The following is a 15,814-nucleotide window of genomic DNA, read 5'->3' as shown; positions in this document are numbered from 1 at the left end:
CTCTTTACTTTGAGTTAACTGTGATAGACCATGACATTAAAAAAAATATATATATTTTATATTCAATCTAACATTGGACAAAATTAATTAAATATTAAATCAATTTTGGAAGCATAATGTTATGTTTTAAAAAACAAATTGAGATTATTCTACCTCCATCCTTCGGCTCAGGGGATGGGTCTTCATAGTTTTGTATCACTTTGCCAGTGACTAAATAAAATATGTTGTTTTTTAATTGAGAAAAAATACTAGAATACTAGAAGTCTAACTAAAATCTCCAAAACTATGCACTTTTTAAGTCATTGAACTTAAACTACATAGTTAAGATGAACAAATAAAGAAAATGAAAATTGTTTCTTTTAAAGTCTTTACAATTGAAGCATCGCAATTTAATAATACAAGTCTTCCTCTTATTATCTAGAAAACAACTAAAAACTATACTAATAAAAAAACACTAAGGTACACAATGAAGAGAAGTTAAATGCATTGTGTTCTACTGACCACAAAATTACCCAATGAATTTAAACAACAAAAAGAACAATATAACAAGTGTATAGCTGGTTTACTAAAGTTCAACGTTATTTTTATGACTATAACCTATTCATATATAGGAAGTAATCCTGGTTTGAATTAAAACCAAAGATAGTAAAATGAATAGATACCAATTTATAAGGCAATTAACGCTTTTGATGACACTACGGAAGTAACAGACCATCGAATGAACTAAAAACAATTTTGTTGATGCTTAACACAAACAAATGGCTGGAACTCCAGAATAAAAAAGGACATTGGGATAAAAATTAATGCTCATTTAACATTATTGTATTTGTAAAGACTCAGTATTTCTATAAACTCTAGTTCAACTACTTAAGCAAACTGAAAATCATGAAAAAAAAATCCAGTAACAGAAAACAAAGGTGATAAGAATTCATTAAATATTGTATTTGACCAGACTTGGCCTTAGGCGTACCATACACCACATCGCAACATAAACAACACCTAGTAAAGACCAATTATTTCCATAATAATAAAAGATGAGAGAAGCAGATTCGAAGCTATCAAAACTAAGGTCCTTTATATTGCCCCTAAAGGCAAGTCGAACTGCGACAACGGAAATAAAAACCCAGTAGAATAGAGAATAAAATCACGTCTGCAATAGAGAGTATCTAATTAATGAGGCCCCTCTTCTGCTGGTCAGGGTTCCAGGTAATACACCTGAGGGGTAATACTAGTTCTATACAAGAAGACACACCTGCGAACAATAGGTTTTGATAATCAAAGGCCAAGAAGAACATTTTATAATAAGACTATTAGAACATCTCAAGTCTAAGTCGTGTTCTTCCCACTAGCATGCAAGATTACAAAAGCTAAACAGAAGAAAACTAGTAGCCTTAAAGATTCTTATAACACTTCTTAAAATCTTTAGCCTGTACTGTACTTCTTAATAAATGTCTCTTTCTTCTTGAAGGAAAATATCATCAAGCGTACCTTTAGGGTGCATGACACAGACACACAGTGCAAATAAGATTACTTTGTTGATAGACACAAACAAATTGTAGAACAGTGTTGACATTGTACATCATAAAAAAAATCATTAAATAAAAACAGATAATAGCAAGGATAAGTGGTTCTTTAAAAGCAAGCTTAAGAATGCTAAGTATTTATCCTAGAAGCTATCTTTAAAAGACTACCACTATAAAATAAATATGAATTGGAAATCCATTGGAAATTTATAAAACACATGTTTCATATTAATAATTTACTTGTAAAAGATGAAGCAATGATGAACATTTGATCAACAAAAGTTTATCAAATTGTTGAAATCAATTTTGTAGACCTTTTAAAGATATATTTCCACAAAACATGAACAAATAAATGAATGAAATCAAAATTTAAATTATGTAGATTTAATATTATTGACTACTATTTAGAAAACCAAACATTATAATTTCGCTTATATAAAAGAAAAAAACCAATTTTGGTCAAAGTTAAAAAACTATTAAACATCACTTACTAAATTGTACTCTCCTATAAATATCAAGAAAACAATGAAATTATTTATTGGTTATCTCCACAAGAGAGAAAACACATCAAGGATCTAATTAAAAATTATGCTGACATAATTAGGTTTTTGTTACAACAACGTGTATGTTTCACGGTGGTGGGTAAGTTACAGAACAATTACACTATTCTGTTAGCTTTTGAAGATCGTGCTTATGACATGAATACGATTACCAAATTTCAACCAAATATTGAGATATTATTAACATATTTCACATTTATTATCTGTATCATTGTTCTGGTTTTTTTTCTACTGGATAATTGTTTTAATACTAGTGTTTTACTTCTTTGTTATTTCATTATAGGCTTCTATTAGGACATGTATGTAATAATAATATTTTAATAAAACTACTCCTTTACATCAGTGGCTCATGCTCATAATACCTGCGTTTATAAAAACCAGATAAATAGTTTTGAAATAAAGCTTGGAAATAGTAAAATAATTGAAACACACACTGAATTGACTGAAATCAGCTGCATATATTTTTTGTAATAAAAATGAATATGAAGTATTATATAAAGTATATGTACAAAATTTAAGTTTTTAAAGAAAATATTTAATAGTGTATACTGATTTTATCATTATTTTTTATTATTATCATATTTTATAATATAGTAATGTTTTTTTCACTTTGAAATATATAATCAATTATTACTGATAGATCAATTTAAGTTCAAATTTACAGTAATTTTAATAAGAAATATCTATAATATTATATTTAAATATCATTAAAGCTATGCAGATATAAAATACTAAGAATTTTGTTGCTAATTGTTGATTTTTTGGTTCAAAAACACCTGTAAAAGCACAAAAACACAACAATTTTATCATTGTTGATTGAAAACAATCGTTGCTAACGCTTCATAATTTAAGAAAGCTTAATGTCTGACAATGCGGATCAATTATTACTCGTCGTCGAAGGAAACAGAAATTGCTGCGTAATCTGTCTTGATTTTCATTCTTTTTCTGTTCGCTTTCAAACGATTTTCGGATTTTATCAATCGCTAATCTTTTTGTCCTTCGCAAATACTAGGGCTTTGAGAACTGAATGAGTTTGATGTAGGTACATTAATGATCTATACAGAGGAACATAATGTCTAAGCCGTTAAAGAAAGGAAAATAATGTACAAATACAATATAATAATCAACAATACAATTACTCTCTGCTTACTGTATCTTTGAAAATGGTGGCTGAATTATTAATAAAACATTAATTAATATCACAGTAAAATTGAATAACTTAGTTTGTTAGCCTCATTTGATCCTGGAGATGATCACATGATGGTTATGTTTGGATCTTAATTTGTCTTTAATAATGTAAAAACTACTGCAAATCAGTATTTCATTGCAATTTGAAATAATTTAATATGAATAAATATGAATTAGTATATAGTTAATAAAAATATTGTACAATGTAATTTTAACTTTTTTAAATATATTAAAATATGATTTTTAATGAATTTTATTAATATTAGATAAGTAATTATTAAACATAATCAAATAAACCTTTAGATGAATGTACTGACTTTCAGTTAAGTTTCTCTTCTGTGATGGAAGCTAAATATAAAAAGCTAAATTGGAATTACAGGCTTATAACCCACGCTTACAGCAGACTGTCTGACAAACATTCAACAATAATAAATACAAATGCAAATTATCAATAATATAAGGGCAATATAGTTTTAGAGACACTAAATATTTGTAGAAATACTGTTTAAGTATCGCAATGGTCTCTTCTTGACCAAAATATATGTAAACTTTACATAGTGAGTCACTATATTTTTTAACCTTTTCACATTTTGTTCGTACAAGGTTGGAATATCTACCATACTCTGTACCATAGACATAAGCAAACACTAACCACTGAACTTATATTATCAATTTAAATATTTTTATTTACTAACTTAACAATTATTAAAATCATGAGAATAACTTTGAATAGGCTACATCCTTGAACTTAAAACAATAACTAACATTGTAAATACCACCATCTTAAAAATCAAACAAAAATTATTGGTCAGGGTCCTTGCGGAATGTTCCGCTGTAGAATAATGGGTACTAATATCTTAAAAGGAATTTTTTCTCTGATTCTTTTCTTGACCAATCTAAATCCTTTGGTCAACAAAGTTATCTTTTCTTATCTGACGAGGGAGTAAACAAGTTCACAGGATCTTTATTTCAAATGCCTTCTTGTTCTATCTTTTGTTTTCCTATCTTTGGGTCAATACATGCTTAAGGCAACAGGTTTTATATTGAAAAAGAAAGCCTTTGAGATTCTGTACAATCTTTGAACTTAAGGTCATATTCAGGTCTATCTGAACTTTTTAATTTTAAAGTTTATCATTCTATAGATAAGTATAAACTTATAAGATTAAAATTAAAAAGAAAGTACAGTATCTGACACAATAAATTGTGTGTGCCTATAAAGGCCTATATTGTATATTTTTGCAAAAATTGCATTATTTTTTTTATCATATTATTATTATAAATGTATATAAAGTTCTTCAATGTTTTTATTTATTTCCAAAAAAAAAAGATTAAACTACACAAATATTATCCCTTATATTTTAAAATTTATAGGTAAATTTTTTACTTTACAGACGTTTCAATGTGGAAAGTATTTTGTAATATATTATTTAAAATGGTAATTGTGAAATTATTAATACTGTAATAATGTAGTAAAATAATTATAATTATAAATTAATACAATAATAAAGTAAATGCAATTAGTAAATACATTTAATATTATGGTAGCGAAATTATTAATACTATAAATTAATATCATAGTTAAATAATTAATAACTTATAAAAGTAAAATAATAATAAATTGAAACAATTATTACTAATTTTAAAAAAGGTAGAATGAAAATTAAACACTAAATTTTGAAATAGAGATATTAAATGAACTAATGAAAATTTATGAAAATACCTTATTTTTAATATCCTGAAGCTAAGTGGTTGATGTTTGATCACACCTAGACGAAATTAAAAATCATCGTTGTTTACATAAACACAACCATAGATTTTCCAATACAAAGCTCCCTTTTCTTCAAATTTTATTTTCTAAGGGTAAAAATATCCTTGACACTTTAATGTAGTAGTGGTCTCTGAATATGTATCTATTATTACCTCGCATCTGTACTTTTATTGGGTTTACACCTAAGGGCTTAACACACACAGGTAAACTAACGCGATGAGTAAACAACTTGTGTGTCATCTTATCTACAAAATGCGTTTTCCATTCATCTACACACTATAGGTAGTTCTTTCTTCCCGACCTAAGATAACCTATTTTCTATTGTGGTACAAGTTTTAGATTCTGACAATATTTGTTCAGTCTTTTGTCAAAAATTCTTTTCATTTAATTCATTGTGTTTAAATTTCGAAGTTATTCAGTTATTATTTTGTGACAGACATAAATTAAAAGAAAAATAACCATATCCTTATTATACAGTAGCTTTCTGATTGCTTTGCTCTTATATTATAACTCTAATTTATAAAAATAGTTAACATAATAGATTTGAAATTTAATCTTCAGGAAACAATTTTCCATTTAAAAAAAATAAAAATTTTCAACAGAAAAATGTAAAAACTACTTTTGTGACCAAATTAATATTTGGTATAATCATCAAAACTGTTAATATTTTATTTAAATTTAATTATAAATAGTCCAAATATTATTCTTAAATGAATTATAACTCAATTATTAATTATCAAATATGCTATTTTAAAAGTCATTTCATTTTTAAGAAATTCATAAAAAGGTAACATAACATTTGTTTATGTAATAGTTGAAAGTGAAAAAAAATTCAAAACCTACCGAAAGCTTTGAAAACATCCTAACGCCGTGAAACAAACAGTAAATTAACTTTAGCCGCTCAAAATACTTTATCAACTTTTAACAACTCGAGTTGGAAAACTTTTTTTATACAACATTCATAAATAAAGTTGAATAACTGTCACTCAGTTGAAGTCGAAGCTTTAAGACAAGAAGGCCTACTGAACTAGGCTCAATCACCAGACGAAGATATGAAAGTGTTCGTTAGAGATTGAAACCCACGGCGTAAACACCAACAACTCTGGGACAGCAACAAATGATACCCATTAATTGGTCTAAGACGAGTTGGTGATTCAGGCAGAATGTTCGTCGTCCAACAAGATAAGCAGGTAAAACAACTCACAGCCAAGTCACGAGTACGTCCCTATTCAAACTGACGGATGTCGAGACACCCACGCTTTCCCACGGCAGGATTTTGCAAGGCGAGAATACACTAATTGTGTATCGATAGACAACATGCTAAACGTTCCTTTTTACAAATTCGTACGAGATGTTAATTTGTAAGATAAATGACGAAGGATTGTTAAATGAAAAAAAAATACTGTCGGTATTCTTTGGGAGGTTTTACGTGCAGGTGGGCAAGAATTGTAAGAAGGATTTGCAGATGGTCTGATTCTATGATTCTAACTTACAAGATCTACCACATCGAAATGTGAGTCAATAGTTTCACAATTTAGAAATCAAAAGAGCTCTTTAGCATCTGTCATGGAATGTGATTTATGACTGCGTTTTAATCTGAGTGATTGATCTTCGCGTAGCGCTATTTAACAAAGCTTCGTGCGTCTGACGAGCTTCTTCCTGTTTAAACATATGCTCCTTGATCAAGTCTATTCAATGCTATCTCCTCCCTCCTCATCTCTGACTGTTCCACCAATCATATTCACTCCCTCTACATAGGTAATGTAAATTACAAATTCTACGTATTTTTCAAACTTCATCGCTCCACCCAGTAGTTATAATATGACAAGAGTTTTTACTTGTTAACATCTGATTGTAACAAATTTCAATTTTTTTTATAAATGCTTTTTAAATTCAGCCAATTATTTATTTAAAATTGAATATGTCTGTATTAAATATACAATAAATGTATCATATAATTGTGGGCACTCAAAAAAACGCCAATATATAAAATGTATTTATTTGTTTTAATTGTTTATTTATCATGTATACCACTAGTGATTTTCTTATATAATGACCGATATCTATATCCTAAAAATTATATTTTAATACCCGTTTTATAAAAAAAAAATCACATATAATATTTAACTTAAGAAATAAATCATATTAACTAAACAAAATGTTATATTATAGTCAGTAAAGTCTAACTATGACATAAACAGATAAATGTTTAGTATAACCATTTTTTACATGTTAAAATTTAAACTATTTTAATGTATTACAAGTTAAATTGTATCAAATTACTTATTACTGAAATATTTTTTCTAATTATCTACCGATATTCGTTGGATTGGAACACATCTATTTTCATTAGCTGAATAGAAATGGTGTCGGCTAATATTCTTTCATAAATGAATCTCAATGTTATGTTTTCTGTCTTAATTATTTTCCCTGAGTAATGAGTAACCCACAAGATCATTTAATAAAATGAAACAAATTAGTTTTTGCATTATAATTGATAGAATTGCACCAAATCGATTTGCTTATACTGTAATGCAATTCATAGGTTTACGGTAAAATGGCATATAGGGTTAAACACAGGATGTTAAATTAATTATCAAAAACATTCAATACAAACAAACTTATTTTGATATGCTACAGTATCTTAAAAATGAAGATTAATTAAATCAGACTTTGGATAATTTATTTTATAGTTTTAATAAAGTTAATCACTTCCATAGAAAAAATAAGGCCATATACATGGCTGCAGTTGCGTGCCCAAATTTTAGTTAGTGTTTACGGACCGACCGACCGATGAAAAAAAAATTCAACCAAAAACTCACTGAATGGCAGTCAATTTGATTATTTTTTGCTTTAAATTACAGTTTTTTCAGGTAAATCATTTTTTTTTTCGATCTAATTTTTGGCTAACTATTATGTGACATTAAAATGGCATATTCAACAGAAATTTGTAATATAATTATTTTTTAAGGGGACAATACATCTTGAAATGTTTTAAATATACAGTAAACCTTTTCTTAGGGACATATTGAGGGGACACCCATATTCAGGGGACACCATATAAAGTTTACACTATTTGTTTGGTCTGATATGGTCGCCTTAATAGGGGATCTACTGAAAACAACTAAATAAAATAGGGAATTTGAACTACACATACAGACAGTTTCATGAGGGGTACCTCAATCTTCATGGTACTTAGCAAGAAATCTGCAGCTATGTTAATGTAAGATCTTTAACACATAACACTTGTTAAGTCGTACTCGAAATAAATCTCAAATAAATCATACCTCAATCACACAGCATCTCTCAACAGTAGACGTCAGCTTTTCAACATTTTACGACAGTTTTGTCACAAACTTAAAAACTAGGGTCCATCTCTCTAGACAAAGTTTAAACTCTCATGTAATTTGACCAATTTTCAATTTATTTCCTGGATTTCAAACCTCTTAGCTAAACAATAAATAATGTTTCTCAACTGACTTTAATGCCAACATGATCTGATGAGAGACTGTGTCACACACGACCTCATTTAATGCCTATTTTTTATTTAACCTTTACATGTTTCATACTTAAGGTACTGTATGGTTTAGAAACAAAAATTACACCTGCATTTGATCCACGAGTAGAGCATCTTAATCCGAGGAAACTGAAAGTTTGTCAACGTTGAGGAAGCGAACAACAACAAACGCAATACTCAATTGATGAGAATCACGACCAGGTGATGTTTAATCAATGCTTTTAAACGGCAATTAATATCACTCTTGATTTCCCCGCACATTTCAATAGAAAATGGGAGGGGGAATACTTGTTATTCTCATTTCTAGTGTTGTAATCTTTGTAAAAATTAAACGAACAAATGGACACCTGGGACCAAATAATCCGTAGGAAAAAGAGAATAGCAGAGAATAGCAGGGAATGCTAGAAAAATAACACAAGTATTAATCTCACTTTTCCTGATATATATTATTCACAGATTTACATGTTAAGTTTGCATACAATACATTATTGTATTACATGATCACATTTTAGGTTCAATAATAGTATAACAAATATTAAAACAAATTTAGAAATCTTTTGTTTTGTATGTGTTTAACTACAATATAGTACAGAATATCAAATAATTAATTTACATAATTAATTTTTTTTGTTTAGTGGGTTGACCAATAGCTGTTTAGGACAGTCTTTTCTTGCCTTTATATGATCTATTTGATTTTATTTGGCAGAAATATATGGTCTGTTTGATTTTTATTTGACAGAAATTTAAATAAATAAACATTTTTTAATAATAAGAATAACAATAAAACATTTAAAAATTATAATATGCTCAATAAAAATGTTTTTGTCATAGCAAAGCAAATATCTATAACATTACAGGTTACATCACAATACCCAATATGTTTTATATCAATTTTCATATCATCATAGCAAATATTTATCTAAATGTTTTTGATAAATGACCAAGATGAGCAAATTAAACAAGACATTTCATATTTTTCTTTATTGAAAATATGAAAATAAACGACCTACATGAAGTTATTGGGAAAGCTGAGTTTATATGCTGCAGTGTCATTTATTTATATATATATATATCGCTTAGCAATGATGGAAACCTTAAGGTATAATTCTCGAAAGGAGCGATTACATCAACATCGGCGTGTCACTCACTCGAAAGAAGATCGTAAATTGTTTTTAATGTTGTCCATTTACATCATCCGCACTGATAAAGAAATATGTCAACGAGAACGGCACATGAATCTATCAGAGTCAACGAGACAACAGCTTTGAAATCATTACGAGTTGGCGGTAATCAAATGAAATATGTTGATATATTGTTGACGACTGTGACAAAGGTTTGTAACGAATCGAAAAGTACCGTTACCCTCTCAGAGATGCTTTTAGCAATAAATAAACTATCTATACGTCATAATAGTGAATCTGCCCACTTTATAACAATCTACAAAATTGTACTACTGATTGTTACAATCACTTTGACATTTTCTATTCAAAGAAACTATTTTTTCTCTCTTCCGCGTAAACTAGGTCTTCCATTGTGTTGAGATTTACCATCGTTTCGGGATTAACAAGAGACATCTATTTTCATGAAATCAAGTCGACGTCGTAAATAACAACACAGAGAATATGATTTGATGGAATGAGACAAGAAGCATTACCAGAGGGAACACTTAAACAAATCTGGTCTTCACTCATGTTTTTATTATTTTTAATACACGTTACAGATTTACACTGTGATTTTACGACTCCATTGTTTGAAAAGGTGTCAGAAAAGCTTGTAGAAAATCGTCAAGGAAGCCATTACAAAGTGAAGTAAGACAAAAGGAACGTGAGAAGCTAATCATATTTAATTGGTAATGATATATCTCTTGGATAATGTGATGGCAAATGGGGATATGTGATGGAATAGTGTTGTCATTAAAACATGTACTGGGTCCACTTGAAATTGACCCCATGAGAACAGGGTAAAATCCTTACAAATTACCGTTATTAATCATAAGATTTAGCACCATAAACACCTTTGACAAATCAAATGCGAAAATTGATTATTGTGTAAATGTCATTGTTCATTTTATTGTTGTGTTAATTGTGATTTTAAATGGTACGAAACAATGTGAATATAGTAGATATCATTCATTGTTTCTTATACACAACAAATCAATTGTAGCCATAAATGTAAATAATTAAATAAAAATATTATTTAAAATAAAATAAAAATGTATATTAATTACATAATTACATTTTCCTACATAAATTACTTTTTTACATTTGAGTTAAGAATAAAAAATGCCATTCTCAGATAGGACTGAACGAAGATCTTCAGATCACTAGCTTTGTGTTTCCTAAAAATGTAATGTTTTTTAATTTTAAACAATAACAAACTTATTATGATTATAAATATTGTAAAATCTGTAAGAATTAGTAAAATATTGTTTGATGATAATACTAATTAAAAAAAAAAACAAAACTAAAAATTCTTTTCATACCATCCCAGAAATATTAAATTAGTCTTAATTAAATGTACATTAATTTTTACTGCAGTATTAATTTTTACCAATTTATGTGCCTTTATTCCTTTAGTTTATCCTGGAATTGCTACGACAATCAATCTAATAATACTAAAAATATCTTTATAAGAAATAGACTATCAAGTCTTTTACCCATCACTATTAGATGAGAATTAATTACCTTCCATTATCAAGTTGTCAGTGAATTTTCAATTTAACAAATTCCATTAATCTAGGCAGAGCATTTTACCGATCTCTTCTTCGTCACTTTTTTCCAGGGTTACGCACAGTTGTCTAGTTACTCGTTAAATTCATTTAAATTCACACCGGTTAAAAAACCATTTAAACCTTTGATACCCTCTTTTGATACGATTAATTATCCTATTAATTTAACGGAGATAAAGAATACCTATTACCGCCAAATGTTAGCACTTAACGTTTTCCCATCGACGTGTTTGCTTAATTAAGGACCAAAACGAACATTATCATTGCCATCATCTTTCTCCTCAATTTCTATTTAAGTGCGATGTTTGCCCAGAGTGACATCAATTTATCCATAGACAGCAAGATGATTTATCATCAAAGAAACGAGACGATCGTTCTAACAACAATCGTCGACACAATCAAAGTAAAATTCCATCCGTGCATCGCAATCTTCTTGCGCTAAGTAGCAGTACTTCAGTATCGTATATTGATTGCCATCTTTTTGAGAGTGGGCAATAACCGACGTATTAATAAATAATTATCATCGACGACTATCTAATGAGCAAGTAGTTAGAGTCGTCAGGACAAGATGAATCTGTTATTGCATGTTAAATTGCTTGTTTCTTTATTTTTTCTGGGTTTCTTTTTGATACATTAGTTAATATGAAGTATGTAGATTTTTTTAACTACCTGTACTAAATTTACTTAATTTTAGGAACAATATCCAAAATAGGTACTAATCATGTTATAAAGCAAAAACAAATAACACATACATACAATAAAAAAAACCAAAATATATATTTTATACGTACATAACTTGGAAAGTCTTTAAATTCTTCAAAGCACTTGTCTTCCCATTATGAACAGACTAAGTAATGGTAAGAATTTACTAGTATATAAGAACTCCAGTCAGATGGAAAAATTGCACAGAAAAGAAGAGAATGATAACACTGAGTTTAATGAGTACGCTAGAATAATAATAATCAAAAGAAATGTTCTTTTCGTAAGGAAACAAAATTATTCAGCGAGAAATTACTCACAAAAAGCAGAACTGATAGTTGAACGACACATCTGTGCTGTCACGTAGAAAGAGACGCATGTGCTCCAGTTGCCAGACACTAAAGGAACGCGTATGAAGCTATAAAACCTATTGTACGGTAAATTATAAAAGTTGATGATTCTTTTCCGGTTAGAAAACTTATTTCTAATATAATAAAAGATGCTGCAAAGTTGCCCAACTGTAAAATTAACAGCATCTTGGTAAAAAAGACGGTATAACAAAGGAAAACAAAGTGCTTTTTACAAACTTTAATACGTGTCTATTGACCCTACTAAGATAACATCATTACTGCAAGCACAAGAGAATTTAAAAAACAGATCTCATAATAAGAATGGAATTTAAACCATAATTTTAGCTTTATTTGTTGTTATATATTTAAAATACCACCTCCGTCCTAAGCTATTGCCGATTGCGCTCTGATAAGTTTTAACACAATAAAAACTATAATAGGATAAAACTCATCAGTGAAATTAGTACACTATCTTGAACCCACCTGAACTTGAAATCAATCTTTTACAAACAATTGCCAGAATAATGACATGCATTAATTTTGGTAAATAAAAATGTTGTACACCCTTTAAAGACAGATTATAAAATCAAAAACACCATTTTTTTGTATAGCACTTTGAATAGATTATAATAATGATCAAATAAGCAGATTTTTAAACAGGATTAAGATATGAAGAATGATAAAAAAAGATATTGAAGTAAATCTGACTCCTAATACTGTTTGTTTCTTGTGTTAGTATTAATCCTATAAGATGTTTTTAGATTACAGAGTTATTTTATAAGGCCAACTAGAAAAAAGAAATATTTAAAATTTGGTTGACGAGGAAGTTTACTGTTAAGCTTTGTTTACACTATCAAACTTTATGTGATGTGCCCATATATGGACATGATGATGTCATATCACTACCATATTTAGACATATCACTACCATATTTGGGCACTTCACATTTTTTTGTCAAACTAGTTTGATAGTGTAGACAGAGCTTTAGCTAGTGAGAATGATAATTCAAAGGTCACGTTTTCAATTAAAAAAACGATTCTTTTAATGTTACATTACAGATACGACCATTATTCTTATTATTTGTAATAGCTAAAAATAGAGTGAAAAGTGTGGCTCTAAATGTCATGAGGAAGGGATGTGAAACAAACAAGTCATAAAAGCTCCAAGAAGTATGATAAAACTAACTTTTGTTTAAACAGTACTGATGGGTATAAATCTCTACTAGGGTAGGGTCATCCCACTTACAAAATGTAGCCATAAAAGTCCCCTCTAGAATACACTGTTGAGGTGATACAGGTGTCTGTACTACTTGTTCAGTAAGTTGTTGAGGTGTCCCATTATCTCCTACCTGTTTTCCAACTATAACCACGTTTATTAAAGAGTAATAGGATATTTGTATTTGTCACTTCTGGATTTCAGATCAGTAAAATATAAGAGGATGAATAGAAAACAAGTAAACTAGATCACCCTGCAGGCATTGGTATAGTACAGTGCACCCTTGCTAGATATTTCTATTTTGCACCTAATTTATGAAAAGAACAAGAAAGAATTCACTTTTATTGTCAAGTCAAGTGGGTATAATTGGATTGGTGGTTAACCTCTCGTCTTACACCTCAAGACAATCATCAAGATCAATAACAACACTACAATAACATCCACAATCAATATCTAATTAAAGAATTAAAAATCAATACCTTTTAAAATCAATAGATTAATAAACGCGTCAATCATGTAGGCCTACAGTATTATATGTTATAGTTTTATAATTCAATTAACTAAATTATCATTTACTACAAATAACTTTTGTAAAAACAATTACCAATTGATCAATAAATGATATCCAATTAATTAATAAATAAAAAATTAAGAAATAATTTAAGTAGGCCAATAAAAATTGTTGATTCATTTGTAATTATACCAATACAATTTATGAATTATTAAACTAAGTAAATCAATTATGCTAACTTAATATATTAACAATTAACAATAACAATCGTGCATATAATTATAAACATATCAAATAAATTCAATATCATTTTTAATTTATATGCACACGTACACTATAAGAAAAATTTAAATATTAATAAACTAAATATTAATAATGTAAAATATAAATTAATTAAATAAAAAAAAAAAATCTACCCCAAAGTTGAGTAATGGTTTAGTTCAAAGTTCACTGTCCTCATTTTCCACCAACTTAATACCTTCTTCATAATAATTTCAAAATAACTTTTTACCTGTGTATAGTCTATCAACATGGCTTCCTTTATCCTTTTCTCTTTCAGTTTTAACACTATTTATGTTAATTAACCCAGATAGGTCAGACACTTTACTTTAATGTTTAACTTTAAGTTGTTCACCTCTATATCACTTTATAGGCGTTTCGACTTCTGCCAGTCAACACCCAAGCTGTTTCATGATTCATTATCAACTGTTTTCATTTTTTAAAGAAGTTGAATTATGAAAAGAACATAGGATGTATGAAACAAATATAGATCCATCACACTTCTAAATTCTTAATTTAATTTATGATGTTTTCTTTTTCAACTGATTCTCTGTACTACATATTGCATTATCTGTCCAGTATCATAGTGAGTTATGTAATACAGCATCACATAGGTATCACACGTGGTGCCTATATTATGTTATGGTTAGGTTTATATGCGTTACTACTTCATACTTCTAAATTCTGAATTTAATTTATGATTTTTTCTTTTCAACCAATTCTCTGTGCTGTATCTCAACATATGGCATTATCTGTCCAGTATCATGACGAGTTATGTAATACAGCATTACATGTATCACACGTGGTGCCTGTATTATCTTAAGGTAGACTTATGGTCTATGATATATGCATTGACTTCATACTCCTAAATTCTTATTTAATTTACAATTTTTTCTTTTCAACTATTTCTCTGTACTGTATTTCAACATATGGTATCATCTGTCCAGTATCATGGCGAGTTATGTAATACAGTATCACATGTGGTACCTGTATTATGTTAAGTTTAGGCTTACGGTCTATGATAAAAGGTTGATGCAAATATGCAACTGTATCGAAAAATTTGCCTGTTATAATATTGGAGAAACTATAGATACAGTACCGAAAATCTTTATTTCTATTTTCGAGGCACTATTATTACTACCGTATGTAGCAGCTACTGTCTTCAAATTGATAATTCTCTAATTTATTTTAGTAGGCCTATAATAATCATAAATAAAATTGTACTATTGAGCTAAGGCAGTTTTTTAACCAAAGGCTGTCAGCAAATTCAAACATCTTTAGTAAAATAGTATTAAATGTAATCAATTACTATTTCTTTGTGAAAGTTAAATGACCATGTTCAGTTTTACATAATACAGTATTTAATATTGATTTTATGTACAGAACATTTTATACCAGTGTACACTACTGGTAAATAAATCGTACATATCATTCTTAATATTGATATACATATACATAATACAACCTTTCCACTCT

At 28.5% G+C, this 15,814-nt stretch overlaps 1 protein-coding gene across 3 annotated transcripts in view; it reads right to left on the bottom strand.

The window, feature by feature from the left end:
- The window catches only part of LOC144858932 (histone-lysine N-methyltransferase MECOM-like), a 130,405-nt gene that overhangs the window by 16,460 nt on the left and 98,131 nt on the right, over positions 1–15,814 (bottom strand). Inside the window, exon 1 of one of the 3 annotated variants that reach the window (XM_078715084.1) lies at positions 12,304–12,343. The exons of 1 other annotated variant lie outside the window; for it this stretch is intronic. The gene's annotated coding sequence lies outside the window, so the exon portion shown is untranslated. Of the gene's footprint in view, positions 1–12,075; positions 12,115–12,303; positions 12,344–15,814 lie in introns of those variants that run through there. One more of the 3 variants, XM_078715083.1, reaches the window with a different exon arrangement.

Source organism: Antedon bifida, chromosome 2, assembly GCF_963402885.1.
Source record: "Antedon bifida chromosome 2, ecAntBifi1.1, whole genome shotgun sequence".
Taxonomy (NCBI): domain Eukaryota; kingdom Metazoa; phylum Echinodermata; class Crinoidea; order Comatulida; family Antedonidae; genus Antedon; species Antedon bifida.
Note: the sequence above shows the minus strand (reverse complement) of the source record. Positions and strands in the feature narration are given on the sequence as shown.